This window comes from Eulemur rufifrons, chromosome 17 (genome assembly GCF_041146395.1).
Source record: "Eulemur rufifrons isolate Redbay chromosome 17, OSU_ERuf_1, whole genome shotgun sequence".
NCBI classification, from domain to species: Eukaryota; Metazoa; Chordata; class Mammalia; order Primates; family Lemuridae; genus Eulemur; species Eulemur rufifrons.
In genome coordinates this window covers 70,878,075-70,894,542 of record NC_090999.1, presented here as the reverse complement: position 1 = coordinate 70,894,542, position 16,468 = coordinate 70,878,075, and the positions used below count along the sequence as shown (strand labels likewise).

Genomic DNA, 16,468 nt, shown 5'->3' with positions numbered 1-16,468 from the left:
GCAGAGAGGTTTGGGGAAGGCGAGGATGGCTCAGTCCCCAAAACCCTCCCTGGCCGCAGAGCTGGATCCCCGCCCCACCCCCCGACCGGAGGAAATCAACAACCTCCCCGGGCACTGGGAAGCAGAGGGAGCCGAAGCAGCAGGATCCGGGTCCCCGGGCCCCTTCCGCACCCCCACCTTCATGCTTGCCCTGCCCACCCCCGGGTGACGGCGGCAGCAGCGGCACCAACCTGCGCGGCCGCGGGCTAGGTCCCGGACGGAAGCCCGAGCCTGCGGGCGGCGGGGCAGCGGGGCGACGGGCGGAGTTAGTTGGAGGCTCCGGCTCCCTGGGCGGGGACAGGCTGAGCACGCGGCGGCCGCGGCGGTGGCAGAGGCTCCCTCCTCCCCGCGCGCGCGGGGCCCAGCCAGGTCCGCCGCTCGCCCTGGACTCCGGGGCAGCTCCCGGGCCCTCCCCCGGGGAGGCTCCCGGGCCCGCCCCGCGCCCGCCGCCTCCGCTCCGCCCCTGCCCCTTAGGGCGCTGGAGCCGCGGAGCTTGGGCGTGAGAGCCCCGCAGCGTCCCCCCTTGTCGCGCGCAGCTTCCTGGGGTTTCCCTACGGAGATCGCGTGTCCTGGGTGTTAGGACTCAAGTGCGGGCAGGAGGTAGCCAAGAGCTAGATCGAACAGAACTCCCACCCAAGTGCCCCGGGCAGGGAGTGAAGGCCCGGCCTGAAAGTCTCTCTTTGACCCGCCCGAGTCCCGTGTCCCTAAAAGCAGCCCTGCGAGGTGGCCACGCCAGCTTCCCCCAGAGAGGCCGAGGAAAATGTCCGATGTTCCCTCCGCCCACCTCCGGGCCAGGAGAACGTTTCCCCGACGGAATGAAGGACCCCTTTCCCCTAGCCCTTGCTCCGGCCTGGGGACCCAGCCAGAGTGCGTGGAACTGGCAGACAGGGCGCCAGGGTTGAACTCATGACAAAGGTGCAACTTCAATTTACTCCACCCCTTACCGGGTCCCTGAATTCAGACCACCCTGCTCCCGTTTCCGCAGTGCCGGACCCTGGCGGGAGTGGGGACAGGGTGGGAAGGGAGAGGGACCACCTTTCCCACCTCCGCCTGCACATCCCTTTCCACGAAACCTTAATCTCGCAGAGCGCCCGGCGCTCAGACACAAACCACTTGGCCCCTAAACCGCTAGCAGAGAACCCTGGAACCACCCCTGTTCCGCCTTACCCCAAAGCCGGAGAAAACAGGGAGCCAGGGATATGGGGGCTGGGAGTTCCAGTCCTAAGCTTTTATTCCCAAGAGGCTGATGACATGCAATACTGACCCCACACACAAATTGATATGTGTTTAATTGACGTCGGATATTTGCCACTCTCCCCCTGTGCAGGTAACCGCTTAAGTGTGTTCACGGCGCCTCCTGGCTCTCCAGTGCCGGTCACTTCTTTCTCCGAGAGTTCTATCCTCCCTTCCCCCAAGCTCTCCCATCTCAGCTCCCTGCAGCACCGGCCCGGAGCTGACCCGGATTCCCAGCACAGAGCTCTAGTCTTTCCAGGCAGCTCGTCCTCCTCGAGTCCTGGGACAGGGGAGGAGCCTGCCAGGAGAGACCCTGAGGAAGATAAGGAAGCAGAAGCCAGTGGACTGAGCTGGTAGCAAAGTGCGAGCCGAAGGGGTTTGCGGGAGAGCCACCAAGAGTCAAAGCCCTGGAGCCAGAGCGGAATTCCCAGAAAAAAAAAATTCTGTTTCTCCAGGGAAAATACGGATGCTTGCAGTGGATAGATTGGAAAATCTGGGCAGCTTCCCAACAGAATTCCAAGCGAATAGGGGAGAGGCAGGGATAAACTGGTCAGGGCCTAAAGCATGCACCCACGAGCCCCACTTTCCAACCTAAACTCCAAGGCAAGCTGATGACCCTAAGCTCCTGGCCAGTGATGAGAAATTCATTCTGCAAACTGACAAGATTCAGGAAGGCCAGCTCGGTGGCTCAAGCCTATAACCAATCCTAGCACTTGGGGAGGCCCAGACAAGAGGAACACTCTGTGGCCAGGAGTTTGAGGTCAGCCTGGGCAACATAGGGAGACTCTGTCTGTACCAAAAAAATCTTAAATTAGCCTGGCATAGTGGTGCACGCCTGTAATCCCAGCTACTCTGGATCATTTGAGCTCAGGAGTTGGAGGTTGCATTGAGCTGTGATTGTGGCCACAACACTCTAGCCTGGGAAACAGAGTGAAGCCTTGTTTCTTTAAAAAAAAGAAAAAGTGCTAAAAGACATAGAGCTGGGTCAGTTTTCAGAACCCAAGGGCTGTACTTCAGCTTTAGGTATCCCCTAAGTCACTTAGCGTTTCCTTCTGTCCTAAGGTATCTAAGAAAGCAAGCACTTGAGACCCTCCCTTAAAACAGAAGTAATCCTTGGTGAAAGCAGAAGAAAATGTGGAGGGGCAGGAGTCCTAGGCTGTGGTACTTTTGTAAAAGTTCAATTCAGTACACTTTTGCATCAAGATAATTTTCCTCCTCAGCAGGTGACCACATTTTTACCTTAAAAAATGGGAGAGTAAACCAGGCACAGAAAGATAAATATTGCATTTTCACACTCACATATGGGACCTAAAAAAAAAAAAATTGATCTCATGGAGGTAGTGAATAGAATGGTGGCTACTAGAAGTTGGTAAGGGTGGTGGGAAGGGGTAATGAAGAGGTGTTGGTTAATGGGTAATACTGTTAAATAAAAGAAAAAAGTTCTAGTGTTCAATAGTGCAATAGGGCAACTATAGTTAACAATAATTTATTATATTTCAAAATAGCTAGAAGTTTTCAAATGTTCCCAACGTAAAGCAATGATAAATGTTTCAGATGAATCATGTCCCAATTACTCTGATTGGATCATTATGTTATATGCTTGTACCAAATTATAACATGTACTCCATGAATATATACAATTATTATGTGTCAATAAAAAAATTTTTTAAAAATGGGAGAGTAGCTGGGAGGACACTTCCAAATGTAACCTGATGGTAACCTTCACTTATCCGCTCAAGGTCCCCGATTGGCACAGCCACAGCTTCAGCTGTGCTGACAGAGAACCGTAGTGTGCCTAGCCCCAGAGCCTCAGGTGTTACAGCCTCAGGGCGTTCCAGTCTGTGTGCAGGCCGGCCACTGAGCACACAAGCTTAGCGTGCACTTATAAGGTTGAGCAGCCACCTCCACTTCAGATGAGAAATCTCCCTTTTCTCTGTCCTCAGGGCTCCACCCACCTAAGGTTGCCTCTGCACTCTAGATGTGTCTTTATAAACTCAGTCCTTAGTGTCCCAGTTTTACTTTCAGAAAGGCTATATGCAATTTAATTATAAAATCTCTTTTTCTCCCCTTATTTCCTGTAATGCTCAAAAGGCTAGGCCTTGGAAAATTCAAGATGCTAGAAGAGGCCTGACTAAACAAATAGTTTCTCCTACTCTTCTCATTGAAAGAAAAGTTGCCCCTGAAAGAAACCTTATTAAACTTACATCCTTTCTGAATATAATCTTTGTATCAGTTAGTTATTTTAATTTTATATTAATGGTATAGTGTTATTACAAAAAAGTGTCCAGTTAGCTATGGGGCTAAAGGGTCCAGTTTTTCCTGGGAAATAATGTTTGTAGCTAAAAAAAAAAAAAAATGGGAGGGTTTATTTACTGGCAGCAGAATTGGGCTCAGGCAGTAATACAAAGTAAATGGAAATAGTCATTCCTCCATAAACCTCCCCTATTTTTCACTTTTCCTTTATAGCAGGCTTGTGCACCTAATATCGGCAGTTCTCCAGGCTAATCTACCTCACATAAAAGGGTTAGGGACTTCCAGATGCTATTCCCTACTAGTGTTGGTCTTGGGAAAGATTGACATTTCAAGCAGAAGTGAGTGAGAAAAGGAAGTTTCATGGAGAATCTTTCCTGTGCCCATTAGTCTGAGATCTTTCTCATAGTCATTTCATTGTAAAGATGGGCCTGACGAACAGAACTGAATCTGGACAACTTGGCAACCGTGCAGGCCTGCAGGCTTCTCTGAAAAGAAATAAAAGCGCACCCTTCCACAGCACTTCAGATGTGATCTAAGAGTATGGAAGGTTACGTTCAACTAGTAGAATAAGCTTCAAATTGGTTATACTAAACAGTCAAATTTGCTTATACATATTCAGAACGACAAGAGAAAATATTAATTTCAATTTACAAGTCGTCAAAAAGCACCTTGTGGGGCACATAATGAATAGCCCCATGTTAAAATAATGCATGTTTGTTCTTTCACAAATAAATTTTCCTCTGAAATATAGACATCTGTCATGGAGTCAATTATCTTGCACAGCATGTGCTATAAAAGCACATAAAAGCAGTAATATACTACATTGCTTATTTGAAATTGATCAGGAATATGCAGCTCCATGCTGGCATGTCTTTAATTTCATGGTGTTAAGAAAAAACTATGGAAGTATGAAACAGCAAACCCTTTCCTACTGGAGTACTAATTCAATTACCTATCATGATATATATAGGAGGAAAAATTTTCCTCATTAACTGGCAGAAACACTATGGGACTATTTTCTCGTCTTACTCTACTACCCTCTGTAGCAAGAATGTGAACATGAAGTTTCCTTTGAAAACAAAGGGATCGCCACACTCTGATCAGCTCCAGCGGTGTGCAGAAGAACAAGGCTAGAAATAGTATTCTCAGAACATAAATTATCATTTAAATGAGGCGAGACGCTTATGAAATTTATGCATCAAACAGACCTCAAGATTTGAGAAGTGCGGTAAGAGGTGGTTAGGCCAAGTTGAACTTCCTTGATGCAATGCAAATGTGAAAACTGTTTCTCTCTTTTCTCAGGCAAACTCCCATTCTCCCCTCCTTCACTGTGTGATGCACACATAAATAAAATAAAATGTTTTGCAGAAAGCTCCGCCAGGTTAAGCACACAGAGCCTTCTTGAATACCCCGTATTACTTTCTCTTGTGACACTTTAAAATAGATTTGAAAAAAAATTCTTAAGGGGAATATTTTAATAGCTTCCCAGAGTGCAGAATGTATTATCATTGCAGTACAAAGGGTATCATTCATTTTTAATTCTTGGCTCCACAGGTGCTCCCTGCCCAGACTGTGGTTGACACTTAGAGAGCCTAATTATGATTCATATATCCCACATTCCCCAGGAATTGGTCCCTCTAATTTTACACAATGCCGTTATTCAGAGGAGAAAAATGTGTTCCAGTCCTCATGGCTAGACATAGTGTGATTCTCAAGCTTGTCTACATGTTAGAATCACCCGGGGAACTTTAAAAATCCTGACACCTCAGCCCTGCCTCAGATGAAATAAGCAAAACTCTCTGGGGGTGGGGCCTGAGGTTAGGTATTTATTTAATTCCCCAAGTGGTTTTTATATATAGTCAGGGCAACCGTTGGTAGAATATAAACACTTAGCAAATAAAAATACAACCATTCTCTTTTAATACACTATTTAATATGAACTGATCTACCTATTAGCTGTAGTTTTTTACTTTTTTTTTTTAAATCAAAAACGTTGCTAATTTGGCTTGACAAAGTAAGTTTTCCATATCAAGTTCTGTTGTCTTTTCTCAGGATAGGTTCCTGTCTTTTTTATGACAGCAAAGCTGGTTCACGATGAAAATTCATCACCTCTCAAATAAAAAAAACAAAAGAAAAAAAACCCTCATTTTGGTAGGTTTGTGACTGGAATCAAAGCCATAGATCATTGTAGGAAAGCAGACGTGGGAGAAATTGAATCTTATAAGTTTTAAATTCACACAAGTAATCCCTTTGAGCTATTAAGCCATTATCCAATTTAGCAGTAAAAAACAGATACATGCTATAATTAATTCTTTCTATAAAGTCCTAGGTTTAGAAACAAAATAATTATAAGGACAACCAGGGTCATCAATTTTATGTAGATTCAGCACTAATGAAGAACTAAATATCTGATTCTGAAAAAGGAGTGTTAAAATGCTACTGGCAGTTTAATGCAAGTAGTTAATACATTCAATATGCTTCTGGAATGACAGTAATCTAACCCCAAAGAGAATACATGATAGTTTATATAGAATAAGATACTATAAACTATAAAAACTTTGCCCATGCCCAATTTAGTATGATGCAATAAGCTAGAATGAGGTAAAATAGGGAGATACAGGGAGACAATAAGTTGATAGGAAATAGATATATTGGAGAAGTTGAATAGGCTAATATTATTTGATTGGACAGCAGGGATTATAAGGTCAAGTGAAGTCTAAGTAGATATTGTTTTTCTCCACTGCCTGATTTGGAGAGATTATTAGCAGTCTAAGAAATTGGCATGATGGTGACGGAAGCTAGAATCACTAGAAGTTTCTGGAAATCAATGTCTCTGACATTCAAAGCTCCACAAGCTTTGATATTTTTTTCATAACAAATTCATTCCCCACCAGATAGACTAATTTAATTTTACAATAAAAAAGGGGGAAAATCCCACATATTTTTCAAGTGAAAAATATACAAAAAGTTATTAGTAGATGTAAATCAAATAGGAAGAACTGATAGATTCTTTTAAAATATTTGAGTGTATGATCTCAATTTTGTCAAATTAAAAAATGCATTATACATTTCTGGATTTTCCAAAATAAGCATGTAATACATTTATTGTTGGAATAAAAGATCGATGTTATTTTCAAAAGGCATAATCGCCCTCCTTTGTCATAATATTCTGTTTCTTTTCAACAACTTGGAAACTGAAAATGAAGTATATTTGCTATACAAATAGTTTTCTTTCTTATCATATTTATATTCTTTTTTCATTTTGCAGCTGTAGAATTGTGTCTCTATTTTAGGTTCTTAGTGGAATAGCATTGGAAATTTGGTTGCAACAAGAAAAAATCCCCAGATGTATAAAGAATGACATAGATTTTCCAGTCATATTTAGCAGCAAAAGAAAACCACATAAGGGTGTTGATATTTTTTGTTTTTATCACAAATAGAAAAGGCTTTTCAGAGTAGCACAGAGGAAGTCAGAATACCTCGTTTTCAGTATTGTGCTTTTATTGCTAATGAGCTATGTGACATGTGCGTCACTTCTCTCTGGGTCTCAGTTTTTCCATCATACATTGAGGGCTTAGCCCAAATTCTGCAAGTTTCCTTAAACATGAAATTATTCTATGAAAAAAATGACGCAAAAGTTAATGCAAAGAAGTGCTTTGAAATTAGAGCCCTGTGTTTCTGAAACATTGATAACTACAAAAACCAACTATTTTTAAATGAAAAAACAAAATTTTAAGTTTTCTTAATGCTCGACCAGCTAGGCACTATGCTCTTGCCTTTTGTGGGAGGGTATTGCTGGGAGCATGCACCAGTGGGAGTTTTACTCTCCCGAGATAAAGGTCAGAATCTCCTCAGGAAAGGACTCTGGATGCCTGAATACTTGAAGCAGGTATGCAGGGGTTGGTCAAAGCATACTCTGCGGTGGCAGCCAGGTTGGTTTATTAGCAGAGCAATACAAGAGAGACCATCAGTCAGTAGGAGAATCATTGTGTAGGGGTATGGGCAAAGGACTCTGTGAACAGCAATAACAAATATTCAAGTTTACATCCCCTGCCTGCATTCTATTCTTTTTCAATCCCATATCCTGGTCTTTGCTGAGCTTTGGAGAACAAAAAGAAAGGTGTGGGTCAGTGCGTGGGGGACAGCTGTGAGAGCTATTTGTAATAGCTGTGGCAGTGGGGAAATGACGGTGACATGATCTGCAGAGGAGCCTGGGTAGCAGTGCAGAGGAAAGGCCAGAAGGAATCCCACGACTGCTTTGTGGAACCTGTCATGATCTTTGAATTACCAGGGAAGGGGAACCAGGTAAAAGACAGGCCTTCCTATCAGTGTAACTAGGTGAAGATTGGATTGCTGTTTAAGCATTAAAGAGAAGGCACCTGAGAATGGGATTATTGGGGGCATTTGGGTTACAGGCGATCTCCTATTTGTTGAATGCCTACAGTGTGTATTGTTGGATGCTTGCTGTGCTATGTCCCTCACTTACTGCATCTTTCTCTCTTTCCATGAAAAGGAATTGGAGAAATATACTGAATCAAATGGTAGGTTTCATCTCTTCTTAGCATGGCTGCCCATTAATCACTGTTTCATGACTAAAGATTAATAAGTATGTGGCCTTTGTTCTCCATTTTGCAATTTTTAAAGAAATCCATTGTGGTAAGCAGAATAAAGGCCTCCAAGGATGTCCACACACTAATCCGTGGAACCTGTAAATATGTTACCTTGTATGGCGAAAGGAACTTTGCAGATGTGATTAAGGTTAAGCACCTTAAGATGGGAAGATTATCCGGGATTATCCAGGTGGGTCCAGTGCAGAAGAGTTGGCCAGAAAGACTCAATGATGGGAAAAGAAGCAGGAGAGATGAGGTATGAGAAGGACTGGGCTGCTGTTGCTGGCTTTGAAGATAAATGGGGCCACAAGCCAAGAAATGCAGGTGAGTCTAGGAGCTGAGAATAACTGCAAGCCAACAGCTAAAAAGGAAACAGGGTCTTCACTTCTACAACCCGAAGAATCCAAAGTCTGCCAACATCCTAAATGAACAAGAGTGTGGATGCTTCCCTAGAGCCTCTAGAAAGGAATGTAGCCCTACCAACATTTTGATTTTGGCCTGGTGAAATGGACTTTGGACTTCAGACCTACAGAACTGTAAGATAAATTTACGTGTTTCTAAGGTACTAGGTTTGTTATTTGTTAAGGGGAAAATAGACAAGTTATAAATCCACTACATCTAGTATGAGAGCTAAGACCCATGCCTGTTCACCTGTGGCTCTCGGTACCTCACACAGGATTGACATTTAGTGTAGGCTCAGTCAACACTGGATGAGACAGGAAGGTAAAAAGGGAGGCAGAAGAGAGAAAGAGATACTATAAGCATTCATTTTCCATACATAGTTTTGGAAAAGTGAAAGAGAAATTCCATAACTAGTCAGGGAGTCAAGACTGGGTATGGAATTGGTGGGACAGAGGAGGAATGGAATGGAAGGTCAACATGTTGCAGCTGTTGTTTTGAGAGCCTTACTTATTGCACTGTACTTCTGACTGGATGAAAACACACTGGTATGCCCTAATAGTTCATGCCTACTATCCTGTCCACCAGGCCACCCTTTGTCAGAAAGCCTAGGCAAAAGAGTATTAGAAATGTTATTCTTTCGTTCCAAATCCAAGTAATAGTTTTAGGGCATGAGTGGTTTGGATGGTTTATCCTCTGCACCAGTACTGTCAGTACAAAATTGAGTTCTGTTGTAGTCTTACCCAAATGACTAAAACATGCATCTCACCACCCATGTGTTCCATTTCACGTCCACTACTATCATCCTAGGTCAAGTCCTTATTCATTTTAAACGTTTTAGACTTGTGAACTATATCACAGTTACCAAAGGGTATACAAAAAGCACCCCCCATATGGTTAAATAACAAAGTAAATTCATATAAAAATACCCAGTTTAAGAAATAGAATATTGCCAGACCTCAGAAAGGCCTATGTGTCACTCCAGTTGTACACTACTCCTTTTCCCAGAGGTAAATGACATCTTGAACTTTATTTTCATTCTCTTATAGGTTTTCTACATTTGTGTGTACTCCTAAACAAAATACAGTTATTATATATGTTTTCATCATATAAATTATCATGCTATCAAAATAATGTGCAAGAAAATTTACATATGTGCACACACATATATAAAATTAACAAGATAATATATTAAATTCTATTGTGAATTGTTTTTTCCAGTGAGCACTATGTTTTGGTGGTTCTTACATGTTGGTGTAACTGTCATTCACTCATTTTCATTGGTCAGTATGAGTACACTGCAGTGTCGTTAGTCTCTTATTCATGAATATTTGCATAGTTTCCGGGTTTTTACTGATACAAATAATGCCGCAGCAAACATTCATATGCATGTTTTCTGATGCACATGTGAAGAGTTTCTTTAGGGAGGATACCAAGGAACAGAATTGCTGGGCTGTAACATTTGTGCCTGTGCAGCTTTACCAGGTAATGCCAAATTGTTTTCCAAAGTGGTTACACTAATTTCATCCTTATTACTTTACTAATTTAAAAGACTCAACTGGGGTGTGTGCCTTCAGCTTTTCTCCATATCAGTCTATCCTGTCCACTACCATTAGTCTGTTTTCCCTAAAATACTGCATGTGTTTTCCTCACATCCTAAACTCTAATTTTTTTTCCAGAACCTAGTATAGCAGTTCATTTTATATCAACAAATCCAAACACTTGACATTTTAAAAAGGGTCTTCACATTCATTACTTCTAAAAAACTCTTTGTACAAAATAGGCTGGTCTTCTTTAGTCCCCTCCCCCCTCCACCTTTAATGTTTGTTCTTTTTTGTCTTTGAGCTTTTTTGCTCCTAAAATCCTCCTGCCTAGAATCTCTCTCTTTCCTCTCTGCACCTAAATACCACTCCGTCTTCGAAGTCCCATTGATATCCTCCTTTGCTGTGATTCCATCCCTGGCTATTTCCCTCTGCATTCCCTGAAGTCTCCTAGCACTGAGAGTATGCTATTCAGTCATCCATTAAAACACAGTTTGGGAGTTCATATTATAGGTATTCATGATGTATGTAAGGAGAAAAGATGAGAGACTTAAGAAAATAAGGAGCTTGCTTTCAGAATAACATGCTCATCAATCACACACCTTTTGTCAGAGACCGGATGACAATTTGCTGTGTGTGCTTGAAGAGGGAATCGAGGGTTATCTGGTGGCTTGGACCTGTTCATCACCACTCTCCTCTGCAACGTGTGATTCTATGAGCCTGTGACTTGCCATGAGGAATCTGGCATGGAGAGCCCTCCGCATTCTGATCCCATCCTTCCTTTCCTCCTCTATCTCTCATCAGAGACTGAGCGGACCATTTGTTCAACTGGCCTGCGTCCTATCTTCCAAACTCATTGTCCCTGCCCAATTTCCAAGTCACTGTGTGGGCACCTCGCTTTACATAAGGAATCTCAACTGCTAACCTCAATCCCATTCTGCTAACCTAAGTGCTCGCCACCCTGTAAGCCTTTCCAGACGATCTTAGATTACTACAGTCCTCTTCTCTCATAGAATTTTTGGTACCTCACATATATTGTCTATATAGACAGCTAACTTTTTATGTGTAAACATTCAAAATCAGGAATCATAACTTAAACTCAGCTTAGCACAGTGACTTGAGCACGGGTGTTATTTAAAGACTAGCTCTTGATTGACAGATGATTGATACTGCTGAAATAACTCTGATTTTGGTTTCTATTTTGGTTTTATAGATGACAGATCCATTTTGCATTCAAAAAAGATTATATTTTCTATGCTGGATTTACCCACATCAGCAAGATTTATGCTTGAATTCTTAACTGAAATATTGTTCTGTGATGGTTATCTTTGTTTTGTTTTGTTTTGTTTTGACTTTCCCAGTACACCAGTATTAAATACAGAATAAAAATCAGGATTTGGGGCACATACAGTCCATACAAGTTGTAGACTTCTATGTATACCCACAGTAAGAATACCTGGCATCCGTGATATTTCAATATGATATAGGTTTCCCTATTTCTCTAAACTCCTTGAACAATTTTCTATCGTTTTCTTTGTGTTACACCTAAGAAAGACCTGCTTCTAACGCAAGATGGTTTGACCCAGGATTATTGAAAAATTGTATCTTGGTTTTCAAATCTTAGTATTTTTTGATGCATAAATTTTCTTTTAAGCCTAGCTTCATTTAAATGCTAATATCTGTTTTCATGCGGCCAGCTTCTTGTTCTCCTCTATATACCCTCAGAGCTGATCTGAGTGTGGAGATTCCATTCACTTCAAAGGGAACTTCACGCTTGGATCTTCTCTACAGGGGTGCTCAGACTAAGACAAGGAATGATCCCTATAGCTTTTTTCTCCCTGCATTTGTGAGAAAGATAAAATAAAAATAAAGCGATTTCCCAATGGATTTATCATTCTAAGTAATTAAATCAGTACTGTATACTGGAGCATTCACGCACTATTGCTTGTTCACAATCACAAAGAGCCTTTTTAACACTGGGGCATTAAAAGTATGTGGGTATGGTAGAATATTCTAGTGTACCTATTATTTTCAAACAAATAGTGTAGTATGTTATTACTCTCATGTGCATGTGTTGGGAATGATCTCATGCTGCGGGAAATAATTGACTGCTTGAGAGAGAGACATACTTTACACACAAAAAATATTTTAATGGGACGACAAAATATATTACTTTAATATGGTCATTAAATACCCAATAAGGTGTTTTTTCAGTGGTTTGTAAATTGCAATTGGTCCTTTCTTCATCTGCTATCTTGTATCTTAAAATTTTTCTTTTCTGTTTATTGGGAGCCCTAGCATATGCATGATTTATATATAGTTCATCAGTTTGGAGATAGAAAATGATTATCTAAATACCCACTATTATTCTTAAAAATAAGTGGCATTTTCCTTTAGTTTTAATATTCATAATTAAGAACTTTTTTCTCTTCCAATATTTATATGCCTCCAGAAGATTTTAGATTTAACCAAACTTAATCTGAATTGAAAAAACAGTAATGAACATAACTATTAGTTTATTTTTCCTTATAATTTGTAAACTACTTTTACATATATTAATTACTTCATTGCGAACTCACAAAAATTGTATGAAATGAATTTAATTTTTATTCTCTCCTATTTAGACATGAGAGAACTCAGGGTTAGATAAAGCAAAAATTTACCCAGGGGATTTATAGAGCTGGAAAGAAGGAGAGCCAGAATTCCAACCCTGATTTTGTTCTTTTTCACCCTAAACTCTTTTTTTAAAAAAAAAAGAACAAATATTTATTCATTGTCTTTGTTTAGTACTACTGACCTTTGATTGACCCTAAACTCTTTTAACTATTTATTGCTGCCTGTGAATGGTATGTATGTTATTCAAAGGAGAAGGTTTTGAATTTTGCTTTTTAGCCTAATAGCTGCATTTTATAACTGAATCTCTTTCTCTATGTTTTGGGTGAAGAGGTGGCATGTTTTATAATAAAAATATATATACAGTTTATTAAAGAATAAAATCTTATGCACAGTATTGTCTCCTGGTATTAAATCTATGACAAAAATAAAGATAATCATAATAACTAACTATATTAGATGTTTGGGTAAGAATGCCAAAGGAATACAAAGAAAAAGATTTGTTCTAACAAAGTGGTGGTCTGTGAAAATGTGGTCCCTTGGACCCTAGAAGTCTCATACACTTTCAGTGGGTCCATGAAGTCAAAACAACTTTAATAATATTATTAATAAGACATTACTGGCTCTTTTTGATGTGTTGCCATTTCAATGATGATGCAAGAGCAATGATGGGTAAAACTGCTGGTGCCTTACCATGAATCCAGTCCATAGCACCAAACTATATTAATATTTATCATCTTTTTTGTTAGCCATATACTCACATTAAAAAAATTGATGTCATTTTCACTAAAGAATGTCATAGATGTAGCAGTAAAACTAACTTTATTACTTTTGACACTTGAATGTCCATTTTTTCATGTTCTGTGTGACAAAATGCAAAGTACCCATTAAGCGCTTCTTCTGCACACTGAGGTAGAAGTAATTATTGTTTTGAGGAAAAAGCACTTGTGTGACTGAGTTGTGAGCTGAAATAGCTACTTTCTCTGTGAAAAAATTGGCTATTTTTTCCTTGAAAAAAATGACTGGCAGAGAAAAAACCAGTTATTTAGACTTAGGTGTTTGGCAGATACTTTCTAGCAAAAATGGACCTGCGATTTCAAGGAAAATAAAAGTATAATATTTGTTGCCAATGATAAATAAATACCAAAATTTGAAACAAAAATTAGAATTTGGGAAAACATGTATTTGCCAATGCTTAAAGACTTTTTTAAAGATAGTGATGATATTAATAAATAGAATTTTTTTGATATTCTATAATGAAATGTGTAAACATTGGAAGATATGAACAGATATTTTTCAAATGACCACTCATATTACAAAGTTATTCTTGGGTGAAAGATCCAGTTAAAATACAAAATGGACCTACTGATTCTAATTAAAGAGTACAAAATGTTCATCGATATTATTTCTGATCTCACAATGCCATCAACCTTAAGAAGCTACCACTTGTTAAGTTTTGGTATAGGATCAAGAAAGAACATCGACAATTAACTGAAAAGACAATTAAAATATCCAACCATTTCCTAACTACGTATCTGTGTAAGGCCACATTTTCTTTATATTTTTCTACCAAAACAACATAGCTTGAGAGATTGAGTGCAGAAGCAGATGGGGGAATCTATCTTTCTCTATTAAGCCCTCATCAAAGAGATTGGCAAATACATAAAACAATGTCACTCTTCTCACTATATTTTTTGTTCTAGAAAATATTTTTCATAAAACATGGAATTTATGTTAACTTGTAATGGGCTTATTATTGCTACTTTTAAAGATGTAATTGTAACAAATATTTTAAAATTTTCTATTATAATTTCTAATATAGTAAATTTAAGTAGATGTAATGTACATAAAATCTCTTGGTGAAATCAATTTTAAAAAATTTTTGAAATTAAACTTTTTATTTTGAGATAATTAATCATAAGTTCACAAGCAGTTGTAAGAAATGGTACAGAGTACCAGTGTACCTTTTACTCATTTTCCCTGTTGGTAACATGTTGGAAAACTACAGTACACTGTCAAAACCAGGACATTGATTTTGATACAGTCAAAATACAGAATATTTTCATCACTGCAGAGATTCTGCATGTGCTGGTTTATAGCCACTCCCACTTTCTTCCCACCCCACCCTCTCCTTAATCCTAGGCAGCAACTAATCTGTTCTCCATTTCTATAATTTTATCATTTCAGGAAGGTTATGTAAGTGGAATCATACAGTATGTAAGCTTTGGGGACTGGCTTTCTTCACTCAGTGTAATAGTCTGGAGAGTCATTCAAGCTGCTGGATGTATCAGTAGTTTATGTCTTTTTACTGCTGAGTATTCCACGGTATGGATGTACCACAGTTTGTTTAACCATTCACTCATTGAAAGACATCTGGGTTGCTTCCAGGATTTGACTGTTATGAATAAAGCTGCTATAAACATTCATGGACAGGAATTTGTGTGAGCATATGTCTTTATTTCTCTGGGATAGATGCCAAAGAGCACAATTACTGAGTTGTACGATATTTCATGTTTAGTTTTTAAAAGAAACTGACAAACTGTTTTCGATTACATTCCACCTAGCATGCATGTGCAATCTAGTTTCTCTGCATTTTTGCTAGCATTTGGTGTTGTCACTATGTTTTGTTGTAGACATTTTGATAAGTGTGTAACAATATCTCATTGTGGTTTTAATTTGCATTTTCCTAATGGCTAATGATGTTGAACACCTTTTCATGTGCTTATTTTTCTTCTGTGTATTGTTTTCAGTGAAATGTCTCTTCATTTCTTTTGCCCACTTTATAACTGGATTGTTTGCTTTTTTACTATTGAATTTAAGAGTTCTTTCTATATTCTGGATAGTATTCCTTTGCCAATAGGTTTTCATATGTTTTTCTCCCACTCTGTAGCTATTCTTTTTATCCTCTTAACAGTATTTCTCAGAGCAAACAGTTTTAATTTTGATGTCCAATTCATCAAATTTTCCTTTTATGAATTATGATTTTTAGTGTTGAGTCTAATAACTCTTTGTCCTGTATCCCGAAGATTTTTTTTTCTAAAAATGTTATGTCTTACATTTATTTCCATTATCCATTTTGAGTTAATTTTTGTATAAGGTGAGAGACTTAGATCAAAGTTTTTAATTTTTATGTTTGCCTATAGAGGTCCAATTTCTTCATTACCATTTGTTGAAAAGGCTATCTTTGCACCTTTGTAAAAAATAAGTTGGACATATTAATGTGAGTTTACTTATGGATTCTCTATTCTGTTCTATTGATCTGTGTATCTATCACTTTGCCATTACTACTCAGTCCTGATTACTGTAGCGATATATAAGTCTCATATTGGGTAGACTGATTCATCCTATTTCCTTTCCAAATTTGGTTCAACATTCTATTTCTTTTGCCTTTCCATACACATTTTGGAAAAATCATGACCGTTATTTGTGTATTTATGTATTAGTAATTGTGATTACTAAAAATCTTGCTTGGATTTTGACAGGGATTATGTTAAGCCTGTATATATATCAATTTGGGGATAACTGACTTCTTTACTATGTTGAGTCTTCCAATCCACAAACATGATCAGAGAACACATCCTGTATGATTTCAATTCTTTTAAATTTGTTGAAGTTTGTTTTATGCCCAGGATAAATTTTGCCAATAGTCTAAGAGCTCAATACATATTAACTCCTTCAATATTCACACCAACACTATCATTTTCTCTGTTTTACAAAGACACTTTTTTTTTTTTTTGGCATATGTTATAGACAAAGTAGACAAAGACTATTAGACATATA

General features: G+C 39.2%; 1 protein-coding gene across 13 annotated transcripts in view; it reads right to left on the bottom strand.

The window, feature by feature from the left end:
• Nucleotides 1–372, bottom strand: part of PAM (peptidylglycine alpha-amidating monooxygenase) — a 263,682-nt gene extending 263,310 nt beyond the window's left edge. For 7 of the 13 annotated variants that reach the window (XM_069492649.1, XM_069492648.1, XM_069492651.1 and 4 more), the window contains exon 1: nt 231–372. The gene's annotated coding sequence lies outside the window, so the exon portion shown is untranslated. The remainder of the gene's footprint in view (nt 1–230) is intronic. The other 6 variants (XM_069492657.1, XM_069492655.1, XM_069492656.1 and 3 more) reach the window with 1 other exon arrangement.
• Nucleotides 373–16,468: the final 16,096 nt, after the last annotated feature.